The sequence below is a fragment of the Mauremys mutica genome, chromosome 11, assembly GCF_020497125.1.
Source record: "Mauremys mutica isolate MM-2020 ecotype Southern chromosome 11, ASM2049712v1, whole genome shotgun sequence".
NCBI lineage: Eukaryota > Metazoa > Chordata > Testudines > Geoemydidae > Mauremys > Mauremys mutica.
Window position 1 is genome coordinate 1384177 of NC_059082.1, and position 12393 is coordinate 1396569.

A 12393-nucleotide genomic window follows, 5' to 3' on the forward strand; every position below is an offset into this window, starting at 1 on the left:
CTTTCAAAGAAAAATTGTTAGCAGGGCACCACAGAGGCCAGGGGGTGTCTGGCCCCAGTCCACGGCCTGTGGGGGGCACCCCATGGGGCCAGGATCCCAGGGGAGATTAAGCAGCTGGAGACGGGCAGGTGGGCTGTGGCTGGGGCCAAGAGGCAGATGTGTTGTCCAGGGTCATTGTCTGTAGAATCCACTTCTGCCGAAACGTTCCTTTCCTGGCCCTCAACTTGTCTCCTGTACTCGAGCCTGACTGCTCCTTTCGCCCTGTAGCCCTGCGACCAGACCAGTGTCGCTTCCCTCCAGTAGCTGAACTTAAACTGAATGATGACAATAACCCCTCCTCGTGGAGAGAGAACCCCTGGTCCGGGGCTCTCAGAGCAGCGTCAAAAGCAGGTGAATGTCAGTGACCCTGCCCTGAAATACAGAGTGCGCTTGCTTTTGAGATTTCTCTCCTCCAGACGGGTGTGTGTGTGGGTGTGTGTGTGTGTGTGTGTGTGTGAAGCCGGGGAGAAGCAAGGCCAGGATGGAGGTGTGCTGGAAGCCAGGCCTTCCTGGGGCCCACGTACCAGGAGATCTGGGCTCTGTTCCCAGACTGGGCACACGGCCCTGGCCCTGAACCTGCCAACGCTTAGAGCCCAGCCTGTGAGCAGGCGTTACAGCAAGTGCCTGGAGAGCTCTTGCAGGAGCAGAGCCTGAATGTCTCTGCCTCCGGCTGCCATCTCTGGAATAAGGAGGGGGACACTTTTAGGCAGGGAATGGCTCGCACTGCGTGACACACACTTGGCCTACCAGTCTGTTTCTCCATCCGGTGGGGCTTGTCGTTGACCGTGACTGTGACCGGTCTGGGACAAACATGCTCCTGATGCCTTGTTGGTGCGGCACAATGGGGCCATCCCGGCTGGGGCTTCTAGCGTTACTGGCTATAAGCAATGCCCCAAAGGTTGTCCCCCGGCCACGTGCCGTCAGGTACTTTGTCTGGCCACCCCTCAGATAGAAGTGGGTTTGCATTGGCTCTTTAAGGATGTGAGGTTTGCACTGAGTAGCACCTAGAAGCCAGACCCTTTGTGCCGGGCATCGTGCAGATGGAATAAAGCACCTGTCGCTAAGAGCTGGGATGTTTGTGTTCGCGTCGGAAATGCAGCAGGCCCCGGAGAAGGGTCACCAGGGTTCACAATCAGGCACTTTCAACAATGACGGCAGGGAGCCATTGCCAATGCACGGCTCCGTGATAATGGTGCTTGGTGTTCCCCTTCTCCCGCTCCGGCAGGAAAGCCAGGCTGCCCCGGCTGCTGAGCATCCCTGGCCCCTGCATGGGGTCACGTGGCTGTTCAGGGGGCCCCAGGAGTCTGCCTGTCGGGGTCGGATTGCAGGCTGGGCCTAGCAGGGAGAGCTGAGGTCTGCGGGGGTTACTAAGCATCCAGCCCCGGCAGGCTCTCCCGGTGCGCAGTCTCAGGGCCTGGCTGGGCTAACATGCACCTACCGGCAGCGTGCCAGGTGCCACACCTGTTCCAGGTACATGGCACCTGAGCAGCAGTTCCGTGGTGCTATCCCCAGAGCTGTTACCCTGGGAGCTCAGCAGGCTCCCTGCAGGGGGGACAATCCCGTCTCCTCTGCCAAACTGCCTGCCTCCCTCCTGCACTAGGCTCCTAGGTGACCAAGCTGCTGGCTTCTGAAGGGCGCACAGCCCCTTGTGCAGATGTTGGCAGGTCTCTGCCACTGACGCGGGATTACAAATGGCACCAGCTCAGGAGAGGTGCCCATGGCTGCCCTTTTACAATGGATGCCTGGAGCAATGACCCCCTAGTGCACCAGGCTTCATCAGTGAGGCAGATGCTTCTTATTCTGTTTCTAGGATGGGGCTTGGGGCTCTGCTCTAGGCCATTTCCACTGACTGGAGCCCAGCATGGCTGTGACCAGAGTGGGGAGTTGAGAGCAGGCTGCCGTGGGGTGCTGCAGCGTGCGGAAGGTGGGGCCAGGTAGTCCTGACCTGATGCAGCGAGCACAAGGGTGCCAGCTGCTGGCGGAGCCAGAGGACAGTGACGTGGCCTGGTTGCGAGACTTGCCGTAGTCTGGGCAGGTGCAGGGCAGAGGAGTGTCTGGGCAGGCTGGAGGAGGAAGGAGAAGGAATTGAGATGGTAGGTTGGCAGAATGGAAGGGACACTCTAGGGGTTAGTAACGCTGTGAGGCAGCAGAGGCTGGCACTGTGTGTGGGAGGAGGGAGCAGGTAATGCCCACCCACACGTGGCAGGCTAGTGGGGAAGGCGTGGAAAGCAAAATCGGCAGAACAGCTGTTTGCTTTCAGCAAGGGAGGGGAAGGCAGATCTGTCCCCGAGCTAACCATGGGTGGAGGAGCTTGTGACAGGATCGGGAGGGCTACAACAAGGAGTTGGTGGAAAAGCAAATTCCATGGCTCTCAGCCAGCATAAAGGCCCATGTAGACATCACACAAGACATCGCCTTGGGGTGAGGGAGGAAGCCCTCCTGAATTCTTAAATCATCCCCTGTTTGCATCACTTCTGCTTCTCTACTTCCCTGCATTGTAGCAGCTGCTGTTCCCAAGTCACATGTTACTTCTGGGCTCTGTTGAGGTTCTTATCTCCTTCCTTGGGATGTCACCCAGTCATTTCCAGTTCAGCATGGCCCGCGCATTGCAGCAACCGAGGCAGAGCAGAAACCTGCTGCTGCTAGCGTGCCGGGTTCTGTGTCTGAGGCCCAGCGCACCGCGTGGAGCTCCTGAGACCATTTTGAGAGAGACCTAGAAAGGAAATTGGGCTCCTTCCATAACCGACACCTTTGCAGCGTCTTCAGGGTGGGCTAACGGCTGTTACAGGACCCTGTCTGTCCAGTGTGGCCCTGCCCCGAGCTGGGTAGTAGAGAGACACTCTGCTTTCTGCACCCCTTGGGGCAGGCTGGAGCCCAGGGCTGGAGGTCGGCATGGAGGCCATGGCACTGAGGAAGGCCCACACCCCCAGAGGGCTGAAGGAGGTTGTGACGTTATGACTGTGATATAATATCTCATTGAAAGGTGACAGGCCAGAAAGAGTTAATTAACTCATAGACTGACCTGACCCATGGGTGAACCTTGAGGACGGGTTAGGAAGATCTGTAAATGAACAGAGCTTTGAAATGCAAGTCTGCATTGTTAGAGGTAGAAGGGGAGATGTTTGCTCAGGTCTTGTGATGTCAGCAAACAAGTCTTCTCTATTGCTAGAGTTTTAATTCAAAGATCAAAAAAGGAATAGTAACATTTATGATGATACTTGAGTGAAATAGTATTATTGTCTATGTGTCTCTTTGAAGGTTGTGCTAACCTGTATCTGAACTGTTTAATGGATAAATTACTCTGTGCTAATGGCCAGGACATTTGGGAGAAGGAGTTAAACCTATTGTTTGAAATGTATAAGAAGCCTGGGACACGATTCCTTCTTCATCTCAGATCTGCTTTGGGTTTCAAGAAGGGGAAACCTTAAGCCATAAGGATTGAGATCCCCAGTCATTGACTGGAGCCACCTGAATATGGAAATTAGACTATAACCTATGGACTATTTCTAAAAGGACTTTTGGCAACTACAAGCTCTTCTCTGTTGTGTATCTGAACCTCAAGAATTGATTTCAAGTCTGTCTGTAGATTAATCTTTTAACCAACACTCTCTCTTTTCTTTGTTAATAAATTTTAGCTTAGTTAATAAGAATTGGCTGTAGCGTGTATTTTGGGTAAGATCTAAGTTATAATTAGACCTGGGTATGTGGCTGATCCTTTGGGATTGGAAGAACCTTTTCTTTTATATGATGAAGTAAGATTCTCAGGAATCATCATCATATCTGACAGGTGTGTCTGGACAGAGGCCTGAGGCTGGGCACTTTAAGGGAACTGCGGGGTTTGGACTTCTGAGTGACCAGTGAGGTGCTGTAGAAGCTATTTTGTGCTGGTTGGTAAATCTAAGTATTGGAATAACCACCAGCGTTTGGGGTTTGTCTGCCCCGTTTGGTTTGCAGTTCACCCTGATTGAGTGACCTCAGCTGGCTCCCACGGGGAGCACAGTCACAGAGGTGGCACAGCAGCCCTGGACAGCTCTCTTCAGGGAGTTGAATCCCACTGCCCCGAGGGAGGGGAGCGGGTACCACCATAGACAACACAGTCTGGGGTCCTGAAAGGTTAATTTCTCTTTTGCGATTGGCGGAGAACAAGGAGGCACGTCTGCGTAAAACAGGCAATCGTCCTGCGGAACACGGCTCCTCGGCTGGGAAGAGTTGGGGTCGGTCTCGGCGTCCGGCGGATGACCCGGGTTATTGGCCTGCTCTGGCAGTTTGCTGATGCTTGGAGCCCTGGGCTCCCTGCTCGGCTCGCGCCTGAAAGAGTTCTGAGCACCAAGGCTGAGCAAAGCCCAGAACGGTGCTGTTAGGTAAAAAGCAAGTCCTACTCACCTCTCCAGCACCCGAGTTAGTGCGGAGTTGGTATAAGGCTCAGAGATCTGTCAGAGACCAGACAACAATTCGTTGATCAACGGGCTCACACCATCCTTAGCTTAAGAGCCAAGCTTTGGAGTAAGTGTGGCAAATTTATTAGGGGTGAGCATCAATGTTTATACACAGAAGTAAACAAAGTGATTGATTATGCATGACCATTATGATCTGTTAATCAAGATTCTACAGGACAAAACAGGTTAAAATGTAAATTGGAGAAGACAAAAGAGGAGATGGCTACTTATTGGGAGGGGAGGGGTCATGAGTAGTTCGCAGGTCAGAGTTTTTTGATTAAAAGTTTCAGACAGAGACATGAAGTCTGAGTTAAGTTTCAGTTCATAAAAAGTTCAGACTCAACATTCCTCCATTTGTAGCTTTGGGATAACTATTTACCAAATGCTACACCCCATTTTAAGGAGCCAAGGGCCGCTTGGCAATTTCAGCCTGGGCCAACTCGAAGAGAGTAAGGCCTTTGGCTGAAGTAGGAAAAGAATAAACTGACCCACAGGGTTTCTTAAAAGCTGACTCTGAAGGCTTGTGAGGGATCTACATATGGGATAAGTGGGATGCGCAAGGCTTGAAGCCAAGATTTTTACTAAAGGCGGTGCCATTAAAATACATGTTGCATTTACTTGTTCCCACAAAAGTTGACCCCTTTTCTTTAACAAAACACAGTGATCCTGTCTGATTGGTCACCCTGAGATATCTGTTAATTGGCACTTCTGTTTTGTTCCATGTAAGATTGTGTTGGACTGGATCTTTTACTCTAGCTGGTGGCATCCAAGTCATATTAGCAGTAGTCAGGGGAATGGGTGTGAAGGGGAGTCCCTGTTCTGCATTTACTGGAAATTGAGTACATACCCAGCAATTACTTCTATTTCCTAAAATACGAGTTTTAACCTCGTGGGAATATCTAATAAAAGCATTATCTTCATAAGCAGAAAATAAACTAAAAAGGCATGATAAAAAACATACAGTTGTCAGAATAAAAGGTTCTCTCATTTTTTTTCGAGTCAATTTAAGTCTGATGTCTGAAAGAGGTAAGCTGGTCCACTGGTCAGAGGCAGTGTCCTTAGTGGTGGCAAGAGCTGCTGGTCCGTCACTGTGGTCCACTACGGCTGGCTTGACGTGGGAGTGGTGGATCCAGGATTTGCGTCCTTCCAGGAACACTGCAGTCTGGGTTGTTAAAAGAACCTGGTGGGGTCCAGTAAACCTCGGCTGGAGGGCGTCGCCACGAACGAACTTTTTGGCCCAGACGAAGTCCCCTGGTTGGAACGGGTGGATCTGTTCTTCCAGCGGCACGGTCTGGGAAAACTGTGAGGCTTTCCAAAGGGTACGGAGGCGAGCCTGTAGGGAGAGAAACTGGCACGCGGTCATATGATCCCCTCCCAATAGTGAAACATCAGCACGTGGTAGCGCCCCGCCTTTGAAAGGGGGGTGTCCATAGAGCAGTTCAAAGGGGGATAATCCCAATACACGGGTTGGGCGAGTGCGAAGGTGAAACAGGACCAAGGGAAGTACCTGAGGCCACTTTAACCCTGTTTCCTGACAGTATTTAGCCAATGTAAGCTTAAGCTCCCTATTCATACGCTCAACTTTCCCGCTAGACTGGGGGTGGTAGGGTGTATGAAAGGAGTGTGAAATGCCCAGTCCTTGTTCTAAATGGCCAAGGACATTACCAGTAAAGTGGGGTCCGCGATCTGAATCAAGTATGAGAGGGATGCCAAAACGGGGTACAATGTCTCTAAGGAGGATCTTCGCCACTGTGGCAGCAGTACAATTAGCAGTAGGAAAAGCTTCGACCCATGAAGTCAGAGGGCAAACCAAAACAAGAAGGTGCTTTTTCCCAAAAGCCTTTGGCATATCTGCAAAGTCAATTTGAAGATGTTGAAATGGGGCAGCAGGCGGAGGTCTTCCACCCTTAATTTTGTTAAGAGGCGGAGCAGGTCCATTTCGCTGACATGTGCTGCATGCTTTCACTATTGACAGGCAGTAGGGTTGAATGCCTGGAGCATACCAAAAGCGAGCGATGGTGTCCACAAGGGCGTGCGTGCCGTAGTGACCCCCCTTATCATGGTGCCAGCGAACTGCCACGGGGTATGTGGAGCGAGGGAGGCAGGCTCGGCCATCCGGCATAAGCCAGGTCCCTTTGACCAGAGTGGCTCCGAGGCTCTCCCACGACTGTAGTTCAGCAGCAGGTACCGGTACGGGGTGCGGTGGAGTAAAGGAGGAGGTCACAATAGCCAACGTGGGCATGGCTAAGGTAAGACGGCAGCCGCCTTGGCGGAGGCGTCGGCCAGGGCATTCCCACGGGTGACGGGGCTATCATCTTTAGTATGGGCCCGGCAATGAACTACAGCCAGGACCGAGGGTTCTTGGAGGGCATCCAAAAGCTTGTGGATGAGGGGGAGGTGCTGAATGGGTTTACCGGCAGCTGTCTGGAAACCTCGAAACTTCCAGAGGTGGATGTGACAATGCACAACTCCAAAAGCATACTTGCTATCAGTAAAAATGGTAACGGTCTTACCAGCGGCCAACTGGCAAGCTCGGGCCAGGGCATAGAGTTCGGCGGCTTGGGCTCCCCAGTTGCCTGGCAGTGAGGCGGCCTCTTGAATGTCCCATTCAGAGGTGACTGCATAACCGGTGAAACGCTTGCCATCAACATAGAAGGAGCTTCCGTCCGAGAAGAGGATGCAATCAGGGTTGTCCAGTGGCACGTCAAACAGGTTGTTCCTTATCTGTAAGATGCTGTGAACTACTTCCACACAGTCGTGCTGATCCTGGAGGACTGGCAGGTCAGGAAGCAAGGTAGCTGGATTAAGGGGCCCACACCGTTCAAAAATTAGGTTAGTGTCTTCTAGGAGTTCGGCCTCTAGCTGCTGCTGACGATGGGCCGAAAAGACTTGGGTTGTGCCCCTACGCAGAAGGGCTGACAAAGCATGAGAGGTCCAGACCGTGGTAAAATGACCAAGGGTCAGGCTCTTTGCCTTTGTGATCAGCAGGGCAGCTGCTGCCAGAGTCCGGGTGCAGGATGGGGTTCCCTGAGCGACAGGGTCGATCTGCTGGGAGTAAAAAGCAAGCGGGAAATGGTGGGGCCCGCTCAGCTGTGTAAGGACGCCACTAGCAATTCCGCCCCTCTCGTGGACAAAAGGTGAAAGGGTTTGCTGTAATTGGGGGGGCGGAGAGACATGGAGGAGGCCACACTGTCCTTGAGTAACTGAAAGGCTTGGATCGTGTCTGGGGACCACTGCAAAGGGTCAGGAGCAAGGTTAGCAGTGAGTCGGTGGAGCGGTTTGCTCAACTCCCCGCAGGACAGCAACCAAGGGCGACAGAAGCCAATTAATCCTAAGAAACCTCGAAGTTGTTTCTTGGTGTTTGGCAGAGGGCAGTTTTGGATAGTCTTTATGCGGGCTGGGTCCATTTGTCTCCCCTCTGGGGTTAACAGGAAACCCAGATATCGAACCTTTTGTGAGACCCACTGAATCTTGTTAGGGTCTACCTTGTGGCCTCTGGTGTGTAGGTATAATAAAAGTGCCTTACCATCGATGCGGAGGGCGGCTTCTTCGCGGTTACCTAGTAGGATGTTATCTACGTATAGGACTAACGTGGATCCCTGCGGACTGGTGAAGCCTTCCAAGTCGTGGCGTAGGCATTGGCTGAAAATTGTGGGGCTGTCTCTGTAGCCTTGAGGAAGTCGTTGCCAGACATAACTTTGTTCCTCCCAGGTGAAACCAAAGAGATATTGAGAGTCTGGGTGCACAGGAATGCTGAAAAAGGCTGATTTTAAGTCAATAACAGTGAACCACTCAGCATCCCAGGGGATTTGGCTGATGATAGTAGCTGGATCAGGAACTACTGCATGAAGAGGGACCACATAGTTATTAATAACCCGTAGATCCTGTACAAAGCGCCAACGAATAGGGTCTCCGTCCTTTTTAGGAGGCTTTTTGACAGGCAGTATAGGGGTATTACAGGGAGTGCGCTGAGGGCGGACTAGCTTTTGTGCAATGAATCCCTCGACAATGGGGCAGATGCCCTCCCAGGCTTCCAGCGACAGGGGGTATTGGGGGACTGACGGGGGGGCTAAGGAGGGCTTCACTTGAATCCTTACTGGCTCTGCCGAAAGGAGCAGGCCAACATCAGTGTCAGAAATTCCCCAGAGGGTTGAAGGCAAGTCAGTGAGGTCAGGGGAGAGAGAGGGGGGCGTTTCCCAATTACCCTGAGCTGGGGCCGAATCTCCTAACACTGTCATCAATAATCCTACCCCTTCAGGAGTGCAGGTTAAAGTAGCCTCAAGCTTACAGAGTAAATCCCGGCCCATCAAAGGGATCGGACAAGCTGGGGAAAAAAGAAAACGGTGAGAAAAACATTTATCAGCATAAATAACATTTAGAGGCAAAGTGAGTCCCAGAGACTGTGGGTTGCCTTCCACCCCAGTTGCAGTTTTAACCTCAGAGGATAGCCAGGGAGAGGGGGCATGATTTAAAAGAGAGAAAGTAGCTCCAGTATCAATGAGGAAACAGACAGGCAGTCCCTGGACTGAAAGGGTTAGACGAGGCTCTTTGCTGGGAGGGGAGAAAGTGAGGAAAGAGCCGGCTAAAGACATTAAGGAAATAAGACCATCACATTGTTTGCCTTCGCCCCCGGGGTACCGTCATTGAGAAGGCTGAGTTTGCTGCAGCTGCTGCCCGTAGTTGATCCAGGCCTGAGGAACGGGCTGGGCTGGTGGTGCAGGAGTGTATTCGTCCCTGGTGTAAGTATCTGCGGATGCGACCGGACCCTCTGGGCGTCCCCAGGGGCATTCACGTTTAAAGTGACCGGGCTGTCCGCACTGAAAACAATGTCCTGGTGGCTGGGGTTGCCAGGACCCTCTCCCCCGAGCACCCTGAGATCCCCTGCCACGGCCACGGCTTCTGCCTCGAATACCACCGCGAAAAGCTAAAGCCATCAACTTATATTCTTCCTTTTTCTCTTTCTTTTTACTACTTTCCCTTTCTTTCTCCCATGCAAAACTCCTTCCGAGGTGTGCCCTCCAATTCCTCCTTATCCCTCTGCAGAGATTCCAATTTGGAGTCCTGCAGATTCCCCTCTGCGCTCTGGAGAGAGTCCCCTTGCGGAGGAATAGGGGCAGGTGCAGTGGGGACCAACTGACGAGTTAAAACACGCCGTGGTTTACACCCTTCATCGAAATAACATGGAGGGGGTTCACTCTCGGGAGAATACCTGACTGCCATAATTTTTAAAGATTTCCACAGCTCTGCTGCTGTGTCCCAACAAAACCAGTAACATAACTGTCCCGGATGGTCTTTTTCGATCTGGCTCCTTACTCCTCTTAAGGCAGCCTGTTCGAAAGAGCCATACGAAGGCCACCTCATCTTCGGGTCGGCCAATACCGCGGTATACCCAGTCCAATTCCTTACACACAGTGTGTACAACTTCCTCCTAGACATTCCTGTCTGTACTGGGAGTTTCCCTTCAATCCATAACTTATTTACAATCCCCAGCGGACTCTCAAGAGGCACGCTAGTCCCTTGACCCATGGTGTCTGACAGGAGCCCTCCAACTGGCGTTTATCCTGCTGTCCAGTACACAACCCCTCAATATTGAATTGGCTGGGAGAAATCTCCTGTGGCACCTGCCAATTCATATATGAGTGGTCTGACCACTGGACAGAGGCACCGCACCAGAAGAAATCCCGGACGAGCCCCCAAATTGTTAGGTAAAAAGCAAGTCCTACTCACCTCTCCAGCACCCGAGTTAGTGCGGAGTTGGTATAAGGCTCAGAGATCTGTCAGAGACCAGACAACAATTCGTTGATCAACGGGCTCACACCATCCTTAGCTTAAGAGCCAAGCTTTGGAGTAAGTGTGGCAAATTTATTAGGGGTGAGCATCAATGTTTATACACAGAAGTAAACAAAGTGATTAACAGATCATAATGGTCATGCATAATCAATCAAGATTCTACAGGACAAAACAGGTTAAAATGTAAATTGGAGAAGACAAAAGAGGAGATGGCTACTTATGGCTACTTATTGGGAGGGGAGGGGTCATGAGTAGTTCGCAGGTCAGAGTTTTTTGATTAAAAGTTTCAGACAGAGACATGAAGTCTGAGTTAAGTTTCAGTTCATAAAAAGTTCAGACTCAACAGTGCCGTAAGATGGAGGCCGAGCTGGGGGTAAAGGGGGATAACCCCCTGTAGTGGGGCAGCTGCTCCACTCCTGGAAACCAAGGGTTAAAAGCCGCCCTGGGGAGGGCTGCAGCGGTGAAAGGCTGGGCTGTTGGGGAAGCAGCCATAGCTGTGGCCAGCTCAGTCCAGGTCCAGCTGGCCCTATGAGAGGGCTGTGGGCCAGGAGCTGGAGTCTCGCTCTAGCCCTGGAGGGAGCAGGGCTGCCTGAGAGGGGGGTATCTGAAGCAGAGCAGGGCTGGGGAAGGGCAAGGGAGCTGGGGAGCTCCAGCCTGGCAACTCTCCAGGCTGAGGCCTTGTTAAGGAGGCACTGGGGCAGCCGGGGGTTAGGCAGAGGCAGCTGGGCCAGCCCCCTTTGCCAATGAGGAGTGGCCATGACAGACTGCAGTCTGCCTGTCACGGAGCGTGGGGGAGTCAGGGCCCCGCACCCCCCACTTCCTGCCATTCACCGGGACTCTCAGCCAGCCGGTAACACAGACAGGAACACAGTCCAACACAGCGTGTAGGTACAGAGAACAGAACCCCCCAGTCAGGTCCCTCTTGAGGGGGCAGGGAGCTTAGACCCCAGCCCTGGGGCTCCTTCCATTTTTCCTCGCCAGCTCCAAACTGAAACCCCTTCCTCTGCCTTTGTCTCTTTCCCAGGCCAGGTGGTCACCTGATCCCTTTGTTCTCCAACACCTTCAGCTGGCACCTTGCAGGGGAGGGGCCCAGGCCCTCAGTTGCCAGGAGAGAGGGTGTCGGCCATTCTCTGTGCAGACACCATCACCCTCGCCCTCTCGGGCTCTGTAACAATCACACCCCCTGATCCCACAACCTAGATACTTAAGAAATGCATCGGGGAAACCGAGGCACACAGACCGTATTCAGTGAAAACATTCCCACTTGGTCACACTGCCCCAGCGAGCGGGGGCTAGATGATGACTGGCAGTAGCCACTGAGGCAAGGTGGGGTTAGAGGGTTGGGGGTTCCCCTGGGAGGGGAGACCCAGCATGTGGGGGTACTGCTGGGGCAGAACCCCAGGTAAGGGCACCAGGGTCCAGGAGGGACATGGGGGGAGGGGGCCCTAAGGCAGGTGAGACGTGGCCAGTAGGAGGCGCTCCGTACACTGGAAAGCTAATTCCCGAGACAACCAGCAGGAGGCACCGCGCCGGTGAGTCTCACTTCAGCCCCCTCCCCCACCCTTGGTCTGGCTTGTCCAGTGAGCTGGTAAGCGCTGTGGGGCAGGGCTGTCTGTCCTGCCGTGTGTCCAGCACCCAGCAAAACCGAGGTCTTGATCTCCTCGGGGGCCTGTTACAGGTGGGATGGCCCTAGGAAGAGACTGGGCATAGCCCCGCCTCTGGCTAATCCTGCATCCTCTCCTTGGGGGGCAGCTGTGGGGGCAGGTGGCGGGACGTGGTTACCGGTCTGGGTTGATGCTGAGCTGTGTTTGAACACTAGGAGCGTCCCTTGGGATAGGAACGAGGCAATGGCACTGGTGGGGACCCTGCGGGTGAGCTGGCCAGGGGAGCAGGGGAGCTGAGGCAGAGACAGGGTCACATGCTGGGTTTGAGGAGACCCTGTTGTGCTAAACCAATGGGAAATCCTTCCAGCCCTGCATTGCTAGGAGTGGGAGCTCCGAGGTCACTCGTCCAGCCCCTTGTGCAGAGGCAGGATTCACCCCTGACAGCCAGCCCCTTTGTGCTTGCGTCACGTAGCCGCATGTCTCCCTGAGCCACAGAGCGAGCTGTCACGTTGGTGCGACATGGT

The 12393-nt window shown here is 53.2% G+C and overlaps 1 long non-coding RNA gene across 1 annotated transcript in view; it reads left to right on the plus strand.

Annotated features, from left to right (window-relative positions):
• LOC123343678 overlaps positions 1-12393 on the plus strand; it is a 106501-nt gene that overhangs the window by 370 nt on the left and 93738 nt on the right. The gene's annotated exons all lie outside the window — the stretch shown is intronic.